Source organism: Colossoma macropomum, unplaced genomic scaffold, assembly GCF_904425465.1.
Source record: "Colossoma macropomum unplaced genomic scaffold, Colossoma_macropomum, whole genome shotgun sequence".
Classification (NCBI taxonomy): domain Eukaryota; kingdom Metazoa; phylum Chordata; class Actinopteri; order Characiformes; family Serrasalmidae; genus Colossoma; species Colossoma macropomum.
This window is the reverse complement of record NW_023494789.1, coordinates 47197956-47217729: the sequence shown is the minus strand read 5'-3', so window position 1 is coordinate 47217729 and position 19774 is coordinate 47197956. Positions and strand designations below refer to the sequence as shown.

Here is a 19774-nt window from a genome sequence, read left to right as displayed (position 1 = left end):
AGGGAGAGAGAGAGAGAGAGAGGGTGAGGGTGAGGGTGAGGGTGAGTGAGTGTATGGGTGAGTCTGCTGTTCACACTCTATCACCTCTGTACTCCGTGGTGCCACAGTGGAGCTGAGAATGTGAAGGTTAGGGTCAGTTTCTGGACCAGCTGTAGTGCAGAGTGTTGGAGTCGTGGGGTGCATGGGTGAGTTACTGTAGCCTCTCTCCCTCTCTCTCTCTCTCTCTCTCTCTCTTTCTCTCTCTCTCTCTCGCTCGTAGTAAAGTGATCATGGCTCTGTGTGTGTGTGTGTGTGTGTGTGTGTGTGTGTGTGTGTGTGTCTGTCTACCTTTCGTCCGGCTCTCACTGTGGTGAACACTGCGAATCTGAGCAACCAGAAGAGCGTCTGTCTCTCTTTTCTCGTCCAATGAGGTCACGATTTTACGATGAGGAACACGTCTGAGTCAGTACTGCACACTCTCTCTTTAGCTCTCTCTCTCTTCCTTCTTCTCTCTCCTTCTTTCTTTTTTCTCTCTCTCTCTCTCTCGTTCTCCTTCCTGTTCTCCCTGTCTCTCTCCATTCTTGTCCACTCTTTTTTTCATTTCATTGTGTTTCTCCTTCTCTCTCTCTGTATCTTTCTTCTTTCTTTCTTTCTTTCTTTCTTTCTTTCTTTTCTATCTCTCTCTTTCTCTCTGCTTCTCCTTCCTCTTCTCCCCTCTCTCTCTATTCTTGTCCAGCCTTTTTTCTTTTCATTGTGTTTCTTTGTCTCTCTTTCTTCCTTTTTCTCCCCTTTTTTCTTTCTTTCTTTATCTCATTCTCCTTCTTCTTCTCCCTCTTTCTCCATTCTTGTCAACTTTCTTTTTCTTTTCATTGTTTCTCCTTCTTTCTTTCTTTCTTTCTTTTTTTTTCTTTCTTTCTTTCTCTCTGACTCTACTTCCTCTTATCCCTCTCTCCATTTGTGCCCACGCTTCTACTTATTCTTTTTCTCCTTCTCTCTCTGTCTTTCTCTTTCTTCTCTCATGCTCCAATTCTTCACTTTTCTTCTCTTTCACTTTCTTCTTCTTCTATCCCTTTGTTCTACTCCTTTGTTTGTTTGTTTGTTTGTTTCTTTCTTTCTTTCTTTCCTTCCTCTCCTACTCTGTTCTGCTTTCTTCTACTTTTCTTTCTCTCTTCCTCTTTCTTCTCCTCTTCTCTCTCGCTTGCTCGCTCTCTCTCTCTCTCTCTCTCTCTCTCTCTCTCTCTCTCTCTCTCTCGCATGGAATCTATGGGTTTTTGTTATTAATAGCGAGAGAGAGAGAGAGAGAGAGAGAGAGAGAGAGAGAGAGAGAGAGAGAGGTAACGTGATCTCACAGGAGACAAAGAACGGTCAGGAGTGGTTCAAATGGTGGAGAGGAATCCAGCTTTTTAATATCATTGCATAATTAGACTGAGGTTCACTTCTTTTACCAAAACTGAACCCAGACTGAGGTTAAATGTGTGTAAACTGGTCTATGTTAATGGTGTAATGATGCTCTGTATTGTATTGTTCATATTGTATCACAGTTAGCATGTTGTATTAGGACACAGCCTTTGTTTAGCATTTCTACACTGATAAGAAACCACTAGTAGATCAGCAAAACACCACTGTACCTTTATAAAGCCTCACATATGTTATTATATGAAATTATATTGTATTGAAAATTGAAGGCACATTTTAGGCACTATTGAATTGAGACGCCATGGTATCGTATCGGACTGAATTACAATGTCATTGCACTCATGACTGCAACCATCTTCCATAGTCGTTAGCTTTCACAATCATTTGTTTACATCACAACAAACACAATTTGTATGTTTTCATCCCTGAGACTCAAAAAAGGCATGTAAATAAAACGAATTTATTGAGACACATCATGGGTCTCAGGAAAACAACAAAGTTCTAACTTCTGACTGGTCCTTTAACACCTTTAAAGGGCGGCAGTGAGTAATGTTTGTTTATTTGATGTTTGTTAATAACACCTTTAAAGGGCGGCAGTGAGTAATGTTTGTTTATTTGATGTTTGTTAATAACACCTTTAAAGGGCGGCAGTGAGTAACGTTTGTTTATTTGATGGTTGTTAATAACACCTTTAGAGGGTGGCAGTGAGTAATGTTTGTTTATTTGATGTTTGTTAATAACACCTTTAAAGGGCGGCAGTGAGTAATGTTTGTTTATTTGATGGTTGTTAATAACACCTTTAGAGGGCGGCAGTGAGTAATGTTTGTTTATTTGATGTTTGTTAATAACACCTTTAAAGGGCGGCAGTGAGTAATGTTTGTTTATTTGATGTTTGTTAATAACACCTTTAGAGGGCGGCGGTGAGTAATGTTCGTTTATTTGATGTTTATTAATGCTAGTGTCCTTTTTTATGGCCTTGTACTGCAGTGGAAACGGTATTATTTGTTATGTTGAGGTTATTAAAAGCTATTAAAAAGCTTTGAATTTGATTTTAAAATTGTGCAACAGCTCTGTCTCACCAGTGTAATCAATATATCACTCAGCTCTACTAACTATCATTGTCCAAACTCCAAAACCATACGATTCTCTTCCTCCTACAGAAAAACTGAAGGCCAGTGTTCTATTTATCTTTTGGATGATTAGATGTGAGCGTGTTTTTAGAAGCTCTCTGCGATGATTGGATCTCCACAGTGGAAGAATGCTCTATTCAGGCCTGCGAAGTAGTGTAAAGAAATGTGACGGTTTGTTTGTTTTGGGATGGGAGCGAAATTCCTCTTCCTTGGTATTAAGGCAGCTGTGTGTGCGTGTTTTGTTCTTAGCTCAGCAGAGCGTCGGGGCAGGTCTGAAAGCTCTCTCGGCTCAGACAGGCTGACACCGGGCCGCTCGGCCTCTCTCCCTCCGCTCCGGCTCAAAGACGACCCCGATTTAATTGCTGTTTGTGTGTGTTTGCGTGTCAGAAAGTGCGCTTGTTTACTGTAAATGTGGGCGTGCAACACAATGCCAGAATGCCGCCAATAGGGCTTGAAAGAGAAGAAATGTTTTATTGATTTTTCTTTTCTTTTTCTTCTTTCTCTTTTTTTTGGGGGGGAGCTGGTTTTATGAGATGCTGTTGCTTAGCTTCAATCAGACTTGCTTAATAAAGTTTCTAAAGAGGGAGAGAGAGAGAGAGATAGTGGCAGAGAGAGAGAGACTTCTGTGCAGTCAGCTCGTTCGGCAGGCCTTTATAAACAGTTGTGTTTGTCTGAAAGTGACTCATGCATTAGATTTTCCTGTATTTCAGAGCAGAGACACTGAGCTGAGAAGCAGTGCACACACCCTAAACATACTCTATCTCTCTCTCTCTCTCTCTCTCTCTCTCTCTTTCTCTCTCCCTCTCTCTCTCTTTCTCTCTCCCTCTCTCTCTCTCTCTGTCTGTCTGTTTTTTCCTCTGTCTCTCACTCACTGACTCTTACTTTCTGTGCGTGTGACTACGGTCCTCTCTCCGTCTCTGCCTCGTTCTCTCCTTCTTTCTCTCTTTCATTCTTTTTCTCTCACTCACAAACTCTCGCTTTCATCTTTTCTGTCTCATTTTTTGCTCTGTTTGTTTTTCTTTCTTTCTCTTTTTCTCTGTTTATCACAGTCTTGTATTTTCAGTTTTCTCTCCTCCCTCTTGCTCACCCTCTTTCATTTTTACCTCTCACATTTTTATATCTCTCTGGTCTTTCTCTCTCTTTCTCTTACTCACTCTCTTTCTCTGCCTTTTGGTCTCTCTCACTCACTGACTCTTACTTTCTGTCTGACTGAATGTAGTTATCTCTCTTTTTTCTTTTTTTCCTCTCTCTTTTAATGAGTCTCTGACTGTCGGTCTCTTTCTCTTCTCGGTCTCTGCCCTTTATTTCTCTTGCTTTATTGGCATGAATGCAGTGAGACACTGTTGCTAAAGCAGTTAACAAGAAACACAAACAATAAGAGAGATAATATTGTAGGTTACAGTAGAAGACTAGAAATTATTTACAGGATTATTAGTAATCAATTAGTGATCAATCAGCTTAACAAGTCTCTCTTTCAGTCTATTTCTCTCTTCTTCTTTCTCATTTTGACCTCTCTTTCTTTCCTTTCTCATTTTGCTCGCTCTCTTTCCCTCTCTCTCTCTCTCTCTCTCTCTATATATATATATATATAGGCGGCACGGTGGCCGCAGTGGGTAGCGCTGTCACCTCACAGCAAGACTGGCCTGGGTTCAATTCCCGGCAGGGTGACCAGGGTCATTTCTGTGTGGAGTTTGCCTGTTCTCCCCGTGTCTGTGTGGGTTTCCTCCGGGTACTCCGGTTTCCTCCCACGGTCCAAAAACATGCAGTCAGGCCGATTGGACATGCTGAATTGCCCCTAGGTGTGAGTGTGTATGTCTGTCTGTCTGCCCTGCGATGGACTGGCGACCTGTCCAGGGTGTATCCTGCCTTCCGCCCAATGACAGCTGGGATAGGCTCCAGCACTCCACCGTGACCCAGAAGGATAAGCGGTTTAGATGATGTATGTATGTATGTATATATATATATACGATCCTTTGCTTAGTGACTCACTTGCAGTCCATTTGCTTGAATATAGTGTATAGTCCTCTTTCTTTCTCTTGCCTTTTTCTTTCTTTCTATTTTTGTGTCACTGACTTTCAGCCTGTCTCCTTCTCTCTCTCTCTCTCTCTCTCTCTCCCTCCCTCTCTCTCTCTCTCTCTCTCTCTCTCCCTCCCTCTCTCTCTCTCTCTCTCTCCCTCTCTCTCTCTCTCTCTCTCTCTCACTGTAGCTTTATTAGCATGACTGTAAGATTCACTATTGCCAAAGCATTATAACAATGACAATAACAACATGAACATAATAATAATAATAATAATAATAATAATAATATATCAAGTAATAACAATAATAACAACTCTGTTGACTGTATTAAAAAACAAAAATGGCGTAAGTTATTGTATGGTTGTTTATTATACAAATTTGTAAACTTTGTTCAGAAGGGTGGGGGTATTCGGGGTGGGCTAGGGTTGCGCTCTCCCTGTCTCTCTCTCTCTCTGTCTCTCTCTCTCTCTGCCTCTCTCCGTCTTTGTTTTCTGTCTCTCACTCACTGACTCTCACTTTCTGTCTGACTAAATGTAGTGCTCTCTCTTTTTTTTTTTCTCCATCGTTTTTCTTTTTTTCTCTCTTTCTCTCAATGAGTGTCTGACTTTCAGTCTTTCTCTCTTTCTCTCTCATCTCACTCTCTCTCTCTCTCTCTCTCTCTCTCTCTCTCTCTCTCTCTCTCTCTCTCTTTATCTATCTACATCTGTGTGGCCTCCTTTGTAACAGCCCTTCAGCATCTCGTTCCAAATATGATTGAAGCTCTGGTTTCTTTTCTACGCAGCTCTGTGTATAATTCAGTATTTAGCTCTGACCTGAATGATGAACACCCCGCTGCTGCCACGCTGCTGCATTTTTCAATGTAGCGCTGCTAAACAGTCAGCCATCCCGGGCCTGAGCGCGGGGGGTGGAGAGAAGCTCCCCTCAGCCTATGGGCCACAGCCAAACCTCGCCTACGTTAATATGCTGATGAGGCCGGGCGGTTCATTAGCGCGCCGCTGCAGAAGTAGCCGCAGATCTGCTATCGAAGCATGCGGGAGCAATTAATGGAGCTACTGGATGGTAAATATTCATGCGCTCTCGTGTTCCTCGTGAAGTGAGGGAGGAGAACGTCCATTAGATCGACTGAAGAGGCGTTCAGAGTGACCGCGGGGGCCTTTTCGATCCGATCAGCTCGGTTTTGTCCATACATGGAGTGTGCGATTGGGCTGCGGTGATGATGTAAATGTGGACGCTGAAGAGTAACCTTCACCGATAGTCCTCTTCAGGGTTTGGGTTTTAAAACCAGACGCTTAATATTCATGCACATGAAAACACCGTTCAGCGTCCTCCCCCTGTTTAAAAGGAGGAGATGTGTTCATCCATGGTTGCGTTGACTTTTAATGGACTGTATTAGTTTCTCTGCATGATCAAACAATCAATTCCTAATCTGTAATACTGTTTTGGGGGTCATGTTTCTGGAGTTCCAGTCTAGCCTTCAGCCCGGCGTACACGGAATTATATCATCCTAACAGATTTAAAAAATGCAAAGCATCTTAAACTTAACGTTATTCAGAATTTCTTCTGTTTTTAACTCTTGTAGGCCAACGCTAAGGCCCAATCCTATTTCTTATTTTTACCCCTACCCCTGTTTTCGAGTGTCTCCTTGGCCCTTGGAAATGAGTTACAGGGTAATGGTTGAAATCTTCCCTCTGAAATGGGACCCTCAAATAAAAAGAGCATCACTTCATTAACAGCTACCAGCGCTGCTCTGTAGGCGACCCTGCCAGTCTGCAGTGACAGCAGAGGAGGGTAAAGTTCAGCTCCTCACTGCTGGGCTTTAGGTGCATTTAGGGCATCATATGATCTTCAAAAAGGGAGGATATGATAATTATTTACTATCGTCCACCTCTAATTCTTCAGTGATATGAAGCTGAAGTCAGCTATTCGCCAGCTTCTTGTTTGAATTTCCCCATTCCACCTTAAATGGTGCAGGCAGATCTGACACCTGAGGAACCATTTAAGGTGGAATGGGAAATTTAGCTAGCTAGCTGTTGAGACATCAGAATACTACTAGCGATTTTCTTTGATTGTTATGAAGAAAAGGACCATAATGCATTGGAATGACATTAAACTAAGATAATACAATGGTTATTGAAATTTTTAACAGAAAAATTCTCACATTTGTGGGTTTCTCTGGTCTCTTGTTCAGCCATCTTGCTGGTTTTTCTTTTTTTCTCATAACACTCTGTTTGGAATCTCTGAAAAACCTCCATTTGGAGGGCCATGTAGCCCGAACACTTCGCCCCACCCCTCTATCTCAACAAGAATTGGTACATCGTGCCCCAACGTGCAAAATGGAGAGGTAGGACCAAGTGGTAGGGCTGAGGGGTGAAGTGGGATTGGGCCAAAAACATGCTGTCATTCATCTCAACATGCTATTGTTGTAATTGTGTAATTGTAATTATGTAATGTAGCGTAATGTAATTAATAGGTGTAAAGAAAATGATCCAACAAAGCCGAAAATTCCTAGGTTTTATCTCTCTACCTTTTTCAACAAGAAAACACATGAATAGTAATAAATCACAAATCAGCTGCGTTTTATTCTTACTCTGATTAAGCAAATCAGTAATAATAAAATAATAACAATAATAAAAGTCACAGTATATCCAACAATAAAGGAGGCCTTGCGCATCTTCGTATTTCTAGATAGAAGTATGGTGTTTACATGGGCTCCCGAGTGGCTCAACCGTCTAAGCATTGGCCCTATCATCAGGAGATTGCGAGTTCGATCCCTGGTGATGCTACAGTCATCTCGCTCTTTCTGGGTGGGTAGGATGGTCCCTACCCACTTAAAGTGATGCTAGTCAGCGCAGGCGTAACAGATCTGGTGCTTTCCTCCGAGCGCGTTCAGCTGTCCAATGACGTTGCGTGAGCGGCAGTTGGAAAGAAGCGGTGACGCTTCACAGGTCTCGGAGGAAGCCTGTGTTAGCCTTCGCCCTCCTAGCGTTGATAGTATCGTGTGATGGGAGGAGTCCTAACTGGCGGGTAGAATTGGCGATGACTAAATTGGGGAGATAATAAATAAAAAATAAAAAAAAGAATGGTGTTTACATGACTATTTGAATAATCAAAAAACTGCAGAAATCTCATTATGATCGGATTATTGAGTGCATGAAAACACACTCTGTTATATGCAACTTTGATATAGTGGTTAAAAAACTAGTGAACGTACTGATTAAAAGTATCTGAATTGATCACTGTTGAGGTGCTCGGTTCGATAGATGTAACGGCACGTACGCTAGGTGACTATCCAAAGAAAGAGTTTAAGCAATTTTAGCTATGCATAAGTACTAAAAATCCCACGTTTTGCCATTATCACATGTATGCACGCTCAAGAAAGCTGTGTATGCATGTACTAAACAGTTAAATTGTGAATCGCAGTCATTTATATGAAGCAGTTGAAGGTCAGCTAAAATTCCTTGATCGTGATGGTCCTAATCATTAGACAAAGCCTGCATCAGGCTCTTCCTCTCATACATACACGGAACGCTCTCCTCACCCTGGTCAGCATTTCCCCCACCTTTTACATCATCCAACTCCGACACTAGCATTTACCCATCCCTCTCTCCCCACTCACTCCATTACGTACCCATAGGACCTGATCTCAGCTCAGCTGGCTCTTCCCTCCCTCTCTCCTCCTCTGCACTCCAGAGCGTTCGGGTTTTTTGTTCTCCAGCCCACGTTACACATCCCCACAACGTACCCGAGGCACGGCCGCCCCGCTGCTTTAAACCCAGCCATTACCACCCGCCCCACCACTCGCAATCCAGGCAATTATCTGTTTAGCTATTACAAGCTACGCAATATGACTCCAGAGTGAAGATCTAGCAGGGCTGTATCCTCAATCGAAACGGTCTCGTGATTACTAACAGGGAACATTTGTCTAAATTGTACGTGGAGGCATTTTTGGTAAACTCATTTAGCACTCGAGGCCTTAGCAGGTGATTTGAATTAATGATGTTTAGCTTTTTAAGCTGAAAAGATTTGTCATGTGTCACGCAGGGCTATTGATTTACGACAGCCGTGATGATATGTTAATTGAAGTCTAATGAATTGGAGGAACAGGGAAAATATCACTGGTGGAAAAACAAAAGGAGAGATGTGTGTACGCTTGCAGTCGGTGGCCTTTGTGTCGGTCCAACTCTGGCTTCTCTGTAAGGATGTTGAACAGATAAGCGATGCTAAAACGTGGCCCGACTGTGCTGACGTGTCTTCCACTTCACCTGAGATAAACACAGTCGCCCGGCCTAAAACGCCCGGCCGCTGCTTTGACTGCCAAATGTAAACTGCATGACGGCGCATTGTGAAAGACCTGATCTATTTTTTTCATATTTGGATATGCTTTGATGCTTTCATTCAAATGGCTCTCAAATATTGGCCTATAGTCACTCTGAAGTTTAGCATAAGAATAAGGTTTGGGTATGTAAAGCCTTTGTGAGCTCCAAGCATCTTGCAAGGCATTGATCAGCTTTTTTTATTTGTTTATTTTGTTCTTTTGCACCCTAACCTCCCTCGCTGGCCGTGTGATATAAAGTTATAAGAGATGGGGAAGATAAATGACCTATTTTCATATTGCCGCAAGTAGCTAGTAGATTAAAAGAGCCGTTAGAGTGAGATAATTCTGCTGTTGTCCATTGTAGTCAGAGAGAGACTGACTGTCCACAACTGAATAGAGCTGAATTAGTATCATACTTGCGGTCCACACTGACACTCACTAAAGCAGTTCTGTACGCACACATACACAACTGACAAGGTTCTTTTCTCATGTTGAAGTTTATATCTCCATTCAGCGTGACCGTAGTCTCGCTCTGTTTTCTCTGAGAAGCAACTCAAGGGCTTTTTTTTAGGCGCTTTATTGATTTGCCCCTCTTGGAAAGACACTCTGCAACATTGATAATAAAAAGCTCCAGTCCAGCAACGAGTTTCTGTGTTTTGGTTCAATGTGATACCATAATTCTTCAAAAGAAGGCTCGCTTTGAGACAGGCCTGTCCGCTGTTCACCGGGATATGAATACCTGTTGACGTTGAAGGTCGCTGGCAAATCTTTAACAACCAGGCATTGTTTCTCAACGTTTTTCACTGAGAAGAAATATATCAAAAAGATACTTGAAGACGTTTTCATGATTCGTGACACATTAAGGATGCAAGATTATAGAGGAAACATAACAGTAGGAGAAAATAATTGCTTAAAAAAATTAAAAATTGGCTGGTAATTACTTAAAAATGTTAAAAATCAGCATATCATCGTGGAAAAAGACATTTATATTTGACTGATATTTCAAACCTATATTTGATGACATGTTCTTGATGTGTACTCCAGTGGCCGGTTTCACCAGCCGCACGTAAGATCAAACGTAGGCTGGTTGCACCACACAGATTAGTTTGTACGTCAGGGCTAGTAGATACTACATATTTACACCTCCCCCAAATCAGGTGCAAGTTGTGACGAAACCCACAGCAACCAAAATATGGCTTGTTTGGAGCGCTTCGAGTGGGGTTACAAGAATGACTTTCGTCGTCAGGTGTTAAGAGACAGGCTGTGTCCTTTAGATAACTATGAAGATGTGGATATCTTGCTCGATTTTGGTTCAGGCGAGATCAAACTATTTTTCTGTCCTTTTCTTGGATGATGCTGCGGTTGCTGGTGCTGTTATGCAAAAACCGTTATTTTTAAATTTTGGTACATGTTCAGTCGTCGCAAGTAAACGTCAAGGCAAATAATCAAGCAAAAAAAAAAAAACAAGAAATACATGACTTTTTTGGTTAAAAACTTGTAAACGCTGTACACTGGGACTTTACTTACAGCTGTAATCATCGCCCTGGTTTAAACTCCGACCATGAAGCTAAACACCCACAGCTCCAGCTCAGTGAGACTCAGCAGCCCAAATGGCTAAACTGATCTGCTGTTGTGTCGTTTATCAAGAAACTGTCGTTTAAAAAGCTGCATGTTTAAAAAGCTGCATGCTTATTTTTTTTTCCATTGAAAAACTCAGCGCTAACTGCCATCACGTTTCAATGGGTGCAGGTTTACTGATTGGTTCTGAACATGTTTACGTCAAGTTAAAGCGACGTACGCATTGGTTAGTTGTTACTAGTTAAGACATGACTTACGGCTTTGCTGTGCAACCAAATTTAATACAAGGGCAGTTTGAAACTCACTAGTGTAACTAAGGACATCGTAAAGATTTTACGCACAAACTTAAGTATAAACATACACAAACCTGGTGCAACCCAGTCCAGAAGAGCAGAATGTTTAAGCGACGCTTGGTTACTGTGCTAAAAAAACTGCATTTTATTCATTTTACTGCAGTGTTATTTCTCTGTAATGCTAATCCAGGTAGTCCCAATTCTACATTTTATACATGTTTATGTATCTGTATCAGCAGATATGTATATCTGAAATATCAGATATTAATAGCAGCCCACAATTCCAGTATTTTGTGCTCCTAAACATGATAATTAATTTTTCTGCGGTTTGAAGCTGAAAATGCACCAGTAAGTCCACATGCTATCAAAGTTATGAGTGCAATGATTTTTAATTCAGTGTTTTACTGCGCATCACTACATCCAATTAAACAGGACCAATTAAGCTCTTCTGGGATTTGAACTCGCAAGCTGGCAACAACAGAGTGAACCTTTAGGCCTCTATCTCACATAGTAGTTACACATACTTAGTTACATTTACACAAGTACGATTCAGATGGAGTATTTTCAATTCAATCCACTTTTAGTTTCACTTTTACTCACATTTTAGCTTTAACATTTAGTTACTAATTCTCTGTGTTCAGTGCATTTGACTGTTACCTTGTTGTTGGTGTCTGTACTGCTTTGTGATTGGTCACAGCTCTTACTTTAAGCTTTAGCATTTTATTTTACACCAGTATTTGTGAGCTGCTCCTTTTGTTTTTTTGGAAAGTATTTTTACTTTTTTGCTTGAGTTGTTATTTTCTGAACTAACCATATATTTACTTAAGTATGGGTCCATATTCCTCTAAGAATCTCTGCAGTGTTCGAGCTGTGAAATAGTGGGCTTTTTGTCATAGCTTGAAAGTTCTACAAACATCCTTTTTTCCGTGTGGATAAATATTCTAATCACTAAGGCCCAATCCCATTTCTTATTTTTACCCCTACCCCTTGTTTTCAAGTGTCTCTTTGCCCCTTGGAACTCAGGTACAACAGGTGGTGGTTGAAATATTCCCTCTGAAATGGGACCCTCAAATAAAAAGAGCATCACTTCATTAACAGCTACCAGTGCTGCTCTGTAGGCGACCCTGCCAGTCTGCAGTGACAGCAGAGGAGGGTAAAGTTCAGCTCCTCACTGCTGGGCTTTAGTTACATTTAGGGCATCATATGCTTTCAAAGAGGGGCAATTATTTGTTATCACCCACCCCTAATTCTTCTGTGATATGAAGCTGAAGTCAGACATTTGAATTTTCCTGGCGTCAGTACTGCTGGACTATTTAAGGTGGAACGGGAAATTTAGTTAGCTAGCTACAAAGACATTAGCATACTATTAGCGATTTTTAATGCTTGTTGTGAAGAAAGGGATTATGATGCATTGAAACAACATTAAACTAAGATAATTCAATGGTTATTGTAATTTTTTAAAGGAGAAAATGCTCTGAAAACCCTCCGTTTGGAGGGCCATGTAGCCCTAACACTTCGCCCTACCCCTCTATTTCAACAAGAATCGGGACATCCTACCCCTAGGCGTGAATGTGCAAAACAGAGGGGTATGGGCTGAGTGGTAGGGGAGAGGGGTGAAATGGGATTGGGCCTTACTTTACCCAGTAAAAGCAAAAATTGTGAAAGAGCTTGTCGCTTTCGTTTTGCTTCGTAGTTGATTTTACTGAAAATTTCTGGGATGCATCTCTTGCGTAGGCTGTTTAACACTCTAACAGGTTAACATGGGCGCTGAAACGACAAAACTTTCTTTGTCACTTATGCCATGCAGAGGCGTATTAGAATTATTAGAATGAATATACACATCATAGAGAACACGAGATCCTCTGTTAAAACTCTTGTTAAAGTTTAAAATCAAAATGGATCTTTTTACCTTGTTAATTCATGCCAAACACAATTCATCATATTGTACCATTGTTTTTTTTTTTGTTTTTTTTTTGTAATCTTCAGTCAAAATATATTGACTTTTGCCTGTTCTTTAAAACATCTTCTGATTTTTGATTGTCATTGTGCACGAGTGGGTGGGAAAAAATAACATTAACAAGCAATATCGATATATTATGTTACATATTTCCCTCCCACTCCCATCTTCCCCATCATCACTTAGCTAGCTCAGAGGCCTTACCTGATACCTAGTTTCACTCACAAATACATCGTGATGTGGAAGAAAATGCACAGTTTTTTTCCATTTCACATTGCATTTCGCTGTTGTTGGAAAAAAACCTCATATCTCCAAAATGGTAACTTTACAGGAGAAGGAAAAAACCTACTTTACTTTTAATGTAAGTCAGTGGAACCAGACTTTTTTCCCAAGTCATTTGGGTCGTTTCTTTTGGTCCATTCATCATGAAATGTACACATAATGTAGAGGACAACAGGCATTTACAAATCATGTCAAAAACTGAAAGACGTCAATAATAGATACACAAGGTTTTCTTCCGACAGCAGCGATTTACTGAAGCATGCAGTTGATCAGTGTCTTCACTCACTGACAAATGGCTTATCATGACATCATTTATCATCATAACAATATCAGCGTAGTGTCATATTGCCCACCCCAACACAGACTTAAACTCTGTAAAAATACATCCCCTGTGATCATGAACTGCGCTCTACATGTACTATGACGTCTCGTCACATCACCTGCGGCTTTATGATGCTTTGCCACCCTCAGCTGAGCGGGTTGGCACTATTATCTCCCTGATGGAACTCAGCGCTGACAGGTGTTTTCTGGCTGCGTGCAGTAATTATTCATTCATAAGCGATCGTTTGTGTTTGTGTCTCCCCTCAGAGCGAGAAGGCTAAACTCCCAGCGTCGTAACTGAAGACGGCTTCAAACGAGCGAGTCCTTGGAGAAGGTAAACAAAAGATTATTTATTAGATTGGAGTGATTCGGGGAGGGGTGGGTGGTTGCATTGAATTGGTTTAATGAATAACTTGATTTGGTGCAGTTCACTTGTTTGTATGTTTTTGTCTCAGCGGGGAAAAATGAGAGGTCATTCTGTTTTGTCAAGGCTCACAGCCAAACAGATAAGAGGAGGCCGGTGTTCATGGCTACACTGCTTTCTGCTTTCTTTTCCAGTTTATTGCTCTTGCGTGCTCTTTTGAGACATAATAAATGGGCCGCTTTTAGCGAACTACATTTTTTTTCTTACTTTTAGAGGCTTTTATTTTTGGTGACTCATTTTTAGGGGAGGCTAAACAGCATTACTTTGGAGAGGTAAAGGTGGTAAACTGAGTGTCATGAACTATGCTTCACAGTATCTATTACTGATTCCAAAAACACATCAAAACACTTGTCACAAAAAACGAAAATGGCTGGGAAAACAGACAGAGGGCTTTTTTGGGTGTATTGGCACGTATCAGCTGCTTTTCTATGCTTTGAACCACTTTTTTTCCCAGTACCGCAGTGTTTTTCTTTATTTCCATGAACATTTCCATATGTAATGTGAAGAGACTTGAAGAGAACACTGCTGGGATACTCAGTCTGTCTGGATCAATCTCCTAAATGTAGCCTAATGTGCTGAAGGGTTTCTCTCACCCCCCTTCTGTGCCTCTCAATGTAACAGCCCCAGGCATCTGACAGCAGGCTGGAATAAACCAGTGGGCTGAGGCAGGGGTGTTCACACGTCAGGGACCCTGCATGTCTGAGGGTGTGTGTATATGTGTTTGTTTTCAAACGTTTTCAGGATAAATGTTTCTCAAGATCAAGAAGAACTTTGTCCTTGCAGCCGTATAGTAATATACAGTGAAATGAAAGTGTTACTTGGGGTAACATGTGCACGTGTCCAGAGTTTACAGGACCACGCAGGACAAATCAGAAACACATAAACTATATAAAGTGCAATTAGACATCCAGTGTAGTAAAACTCCAAGTACAATCAATAAACAGCAGTAATAAGCCTGGCTCAAGGCCAAATAACACAGTACAGCAAGTATGCGGAACAAGACGGTACATTTTCACATATATGATACAAATGGAACGTTGTTCTTTTGTGTGTGTGTATATATATATATATATATATATATATATATATATATATATATATATATATATATATATATAGATATATAGATATAGATACTTCCATATGCACGTAATTCATATGGGACAACATGTTTTGACATGTTTTGTTGTTGTTGTTATTATTATTATTATTATGCTACTTAAATATCAATACTATATAATAACAACTATATGAATACTATGTGTATATATACACTAATCAGGCATAACATTATTGTCCATTTTATCAGCTCCACTTACTTTGCATACTTTGTTAGCCCCCTTTTACCCTGTTCTTCAGTGGTCAGGACCCCCATGGACCCTCACAGAGCAGGTACTATTTGGGTGGTGGATCATTCTCAGCACTGCAGTAACACTGACGTGGTGGTGGTGTGTTAGTGTGTGTTGCGCTGGTCTGAGTGGATCAGACACAGCAGTGCTGCTGGAGTTTTTAAACACTGTGTCCACTCACTGTCCACTCTATTAGACACTCCAACCTTGTCAGTCCATCTTGTAGATGTAAAGTCAGAGAGGATAGCTCATCTGCTGCTGCACAGTTTGTGTTGGTCATCCTCTAGTCCTTCATCAGTGGTCACAGGACGCTGCCCACAGGACACTGGTGGCTGGATACAACACACACTTACACGCCACCACCACGTCAGTGTTACTGCAGTGCTGAGAATGACCCACCACCCAAACAGTACCTGCTCTGTGAGGGTCCATGGGGGTCCTGACCACTGAAGAACAGGGTAAAAGGGGGCTAACAAAGTATCAGAGAAACAGATGGACTACAGTCTGTAACTGTAGAACTACAAAGTGCACCTATATAGTTAGTGGAGCTGATAAAATGGACAATGAGCATAGAAACAATATATACACATACACATATGGGCCATGTAGCTACTTACATGTGTATATAATACATATGGGACCCCACGTCCAGACGCTGTATGAAAACAAACCTGTATGAGTGTACATATCTGTGTTCTGTCCTCCTCTGTGTGGTAGACAGAGAAACTTCCCATCCTTTCCCATGAGCTCACTCTTAAACACATCTCCACACACCCTAACATCCTATCACAGCCTGCATGTTTCATTCTGTCACTTTGCGCTCTCTCTCTCTTTCTCTCTCTGTCTCTCAGTCTCTCTCGCTTCCACTCCCCCGTCATTTCTCACCACTAAGTCGTCTTAATTGTAATTCACTCCACCTGAGTCCCCCCCCCAACACAAACAAACACTGTGAACATTTCGGAAGGGCGTCTGGACCAGGCGCCGGTGGGAAACGTGTCTTTGTTCGCCTGCGCACAGCCATAAATCACACAATTCACAGCCTCTTTTTCTCCACTGTTCACCTTTTCTCACAAGTGACTGGCTGAAGCAGCTGAAGAGGAGGAAGTGTGTAGCCGGAGCAGTGACAATACCTCCACACACACACACTCACAGTCCCTTTTCTTCCTCTCTTCCTTTTGTCTCTCACTCCTCACTCAACCAGGAGAGATATTTTGCAAAGTGGTGGGGGAGCTGGGGGTCAGTTTTACTCTAGAGAAGAACTTCTCTCAATTCTGTAGTCTGGAATAGTAATATGGGCAAATTAGACTGATCATGTGAGATACAGTCCAAAAGTGTGAAAAAAAGACAGCCCTTTTAATTCAGCTACTCTCAGGTGATACGCATCTTGTGTCATTTCAATAGAACAGTGTTGACCAGTTGAATGGGACTCTGGAGTAGTCACACATGAGCCTAGGGCAGGGGGTCTGCAACACATGGCTCCAGAGCCAAATGCAGCTCTTTTACTGTCCTGTTGTGGCTCCACAGCAGAATCAGATTTGTAGGTAAAATTAAAATAATCCTCCTTTACAGTAAAATAAAGCTCTGCTGATCGTTCAACACAGTTTAACAATAAATGGTCTTAAACTCTGGAGTTAATGTAGAACTGCTAGTTCACCCTTTAACTCTGAAGGTTGGCATGCAGACTGCTGGTCACCATAGCAATGCAGACAACAGCCTTGAGGACGGGCATTGATAATTTGGAGACGAATGGATTTATTTGCATTTCTATTCACTCCAGCTGGTTTCCTGATATGTTTAATCTGCAGCGATAAACTGTCAAACACTGAAAAGTCGTGAAGCTGAAGTCAGTTTCTCATTCGCCAGCTTCTGGTATGAATTTTCACATTCCACCATAAATGGTGCGAATGTTGGCTATATAGTTCGCTACATTCTGGTGCATCAGGCACCATTTAAGGTGGAATGAAAGCTGGTGAATGAGAAGCAACTTCAGCCTCGTTAAAAAGTCAAACGTTGAGAGACGTTTTGCAAGAAACTGTTCTACTTTTGAGGAAAAGTTTCCTGCCGGAGATGGGAGAAAAGCAGCTATATCTGAGCTAAAGCAAGTAGAGCGAAGCAAGTCTGCATTTTCGTTTACATTATATTTTCTAGCCTATACTGGTACGTCAGCACATTCTGAGACATATTTACAGCCAAGATGGTGAAACGTTACTTCAATAAAATGGACATAAAATGTTGTGGCTCCGAAGGTGGTTAGATTTTTGTTAAAACTTGACAAAATGGCTCTTCTTAACATTTGGGTTGCCGACCCCTGATCTAGGGTCATCAGGCCTCATTCAATAATGCATTTCTAAGTTTTTCCTTAAATGTGTTCTTGAGAAAGATGCTAGGAATAAGTCTACGTCAGATTCATGACGTGTTCTAAAAGCACAGAACTGTTCGCTCCTTTGTGCTCTTGAGTGTGTGTAGATAAGAAATAAGAAACACTGGTGAATATCAGAATCTTTGTGAAAACTGTATAAAGTGGGTTTTAAGAAATTTCTTCTTAAGAACGATTGGAGAATGAAGCCCAATATGTCCAATGGGGGTATAAAGCCCGCAGCACTGGGCTGTGGAGCAGTGGACCTGCCTTCTCTGGAGTGATGGAGCTCCATCCAATAACTCTGGGATGAGTTGGAGATCCAGAACTGGTCATCCAAGATCAGTAACTGACCTCACTACTGCTCTTGTGGCTGAATGCAGTCAAATCCTCATAGCAATGTTCCAACATAGACTGTTAAGCCTTCCTGGAAGAGTAGAAGCTGTTACTGCAGCAAAGGGACTCTTAAGGACTGTTGAAGAGGCGTCTCAGTGGGTTCCTTGTGATGCTACTTTAGAGAATGATAAGAGCTGCCTCAAGGCAAGGCAAGGCAATACTTCAAAGAATCTCTGATAGTTTTGATTTATTTTTCACTTTTTGATCACTACATAATTGCATATATTATAAATGAATTTGCCAGCTTATTAGGTACCTTGTATATACACTCATTGCTATAAACACCTGCCATACAGGGTTACAGTTACTGACTGGAGCTCATCTGTTGCTGAGGGCTTATCATCCCCATTCTACCCCATCCATCATTGGATATTGACCACTACTGACCAGATATTATCCACCAAACATGAACATTGATGAAGGGCTAAAGAAAAGCTAACACAAACTGTGAATGGAAGAAGCAAGACCAAGTAAGGTGTTTCCAATAAACTGGCCAGTAAGTGTATATAGTGTTTACAAACTACAGCAATGCTAAAATGCCAGTGGTCCACCACTCAAGTACTGTGTGATTAGTGGTGGTCCTACTGTGGGAGGCTGATAAATTGTGCAGTATTAGACGTGCTACAGATACAGCCATACATATAGATGCACTATAGGTAATTGTAGACCTATAGTGCACCTATACGGTAGGTGTTTCTGATAAAATGGCCAGTGTAGACACAGACAGTGTTTTTCAGTTAAATTGCTAACTCTATGAATAGATGCAGTACTGATGTCTTCATTTAATTACTCTAAAATGATGAAAATAGTAAAAATAAAGAAAACCTTTTATGGATAGGCGTGTCCAAACTTTTGACCCACTCACGCCACTTGTGGCATTTCTCCTCCAACAGTTATTAGAGTTTTTACTCTGTTTTTAACTGCCTGTATGCTTTTGGAAGACATCAGAAATATGTTTGCCTGCTGCGCGGTGCCCCCTGTGTCAAAATCTGAACTGCTTCTGAATGCCTTTACACCCGATTATTTACTTTATTTGCATAGTCCCTTCTTCTCACGGCACCTCGGCACAAGTCAATTCCGAAGCTAAAACCAAATGAAAACTTGCATATTGATGCATGTTAGGGCACAGGGGTGGATAAGCGGCCATGTAATAGTTCTACCGAGTACGTTTATTGCTTACTACCAAAAAAAAAAAGTCATTTCCGTGTATCAGCATCAAGCTGAAAATTGCTATGCATTAGCATTAGCGGTTGGTAAGCTCCTAATTTCGTCGTGTCTCCAGCTGACTGTGTTTCTATGCATTTAGAAGCGCTTTGATTCTTAAGGGTTGGCTTTAATCGTATTTTTCCCCCCTTGCTCGACGAACATAATAAACAAGTCGCCGTGGCTAAAGTGCCACATGGAGGGGTGGGGGCGAGGAGGGGGATCGCTAACGAGAAACTGAAGCATTTATTTCGGCAGCGCCGGAGTGGCTGTGACTTTTCCACAGTGTCTGAGTGACGCACTGTACACTCAGTGAGCTTTGGGTTCTGAACCCACCAGCAGGCTCGGTCTGGATGGAGAGCCAGAGGTTTTATTTCATTATTAACTAAAAAAGGCCTGTGCTCCTCTGGGAGCTGTTGGAAAAGCAAAATCAACAAAGAAACGAATGAGCAAGCAGCCCCGGTATAATCAAAAAGCAGAAGACTTTCAATAGGCAGACAAAGGTTATTACATTCTGATAGGAGAGACAAGAGTATTGGGCCTCATTCACTAATAGTTCTTAAGAAGAAATTTCTTCTTAAAATCCACTTATGTAGTTTTCGCGAAGATTCTGACACTCACCAGTGTTCTTGTCTGGGATTTGTTCTTAGGTATAAACAGAATCTACACACAGTCAAGAGCACAGAGGTGAGAACAGTTCAGCACTTTAATAACTCGTCATGAATCTGATGTAGACTTTTTCTTAGGACCTTTCTT

General features: G+C 41.4%; 1 protein-coding gene across 7 annotated transcripts in view; it reads left to right on the top strand.

Annotated features, from left to right (window-relative positions):
* Positions 1 to 19774, top strand: part of foxp1b (forkhead box P1b) — a 285913-nt gene that overhangs the window by 91349 nt on the left and 174790 nt on the right. For 5 of the 7 annotated variants that reach the window (XM_036571539.1, XM_036571533.1, XM_036571534.1 and 2 more), the window contains one exon: positions 13558 to 13624. The gene's annotated coding sequence lies outside the window, so the exon portion shown is untranslated. Of the gene's footprint in view, positions 1 to 34; positions 186 to 377; positions 442 to 13557; positions 13625 to 19774 lie in introns of those variants that run through there. The other 2 variants (XM_036571536.1, XM_036571538.1) reach the window with 2 other exon arrangements.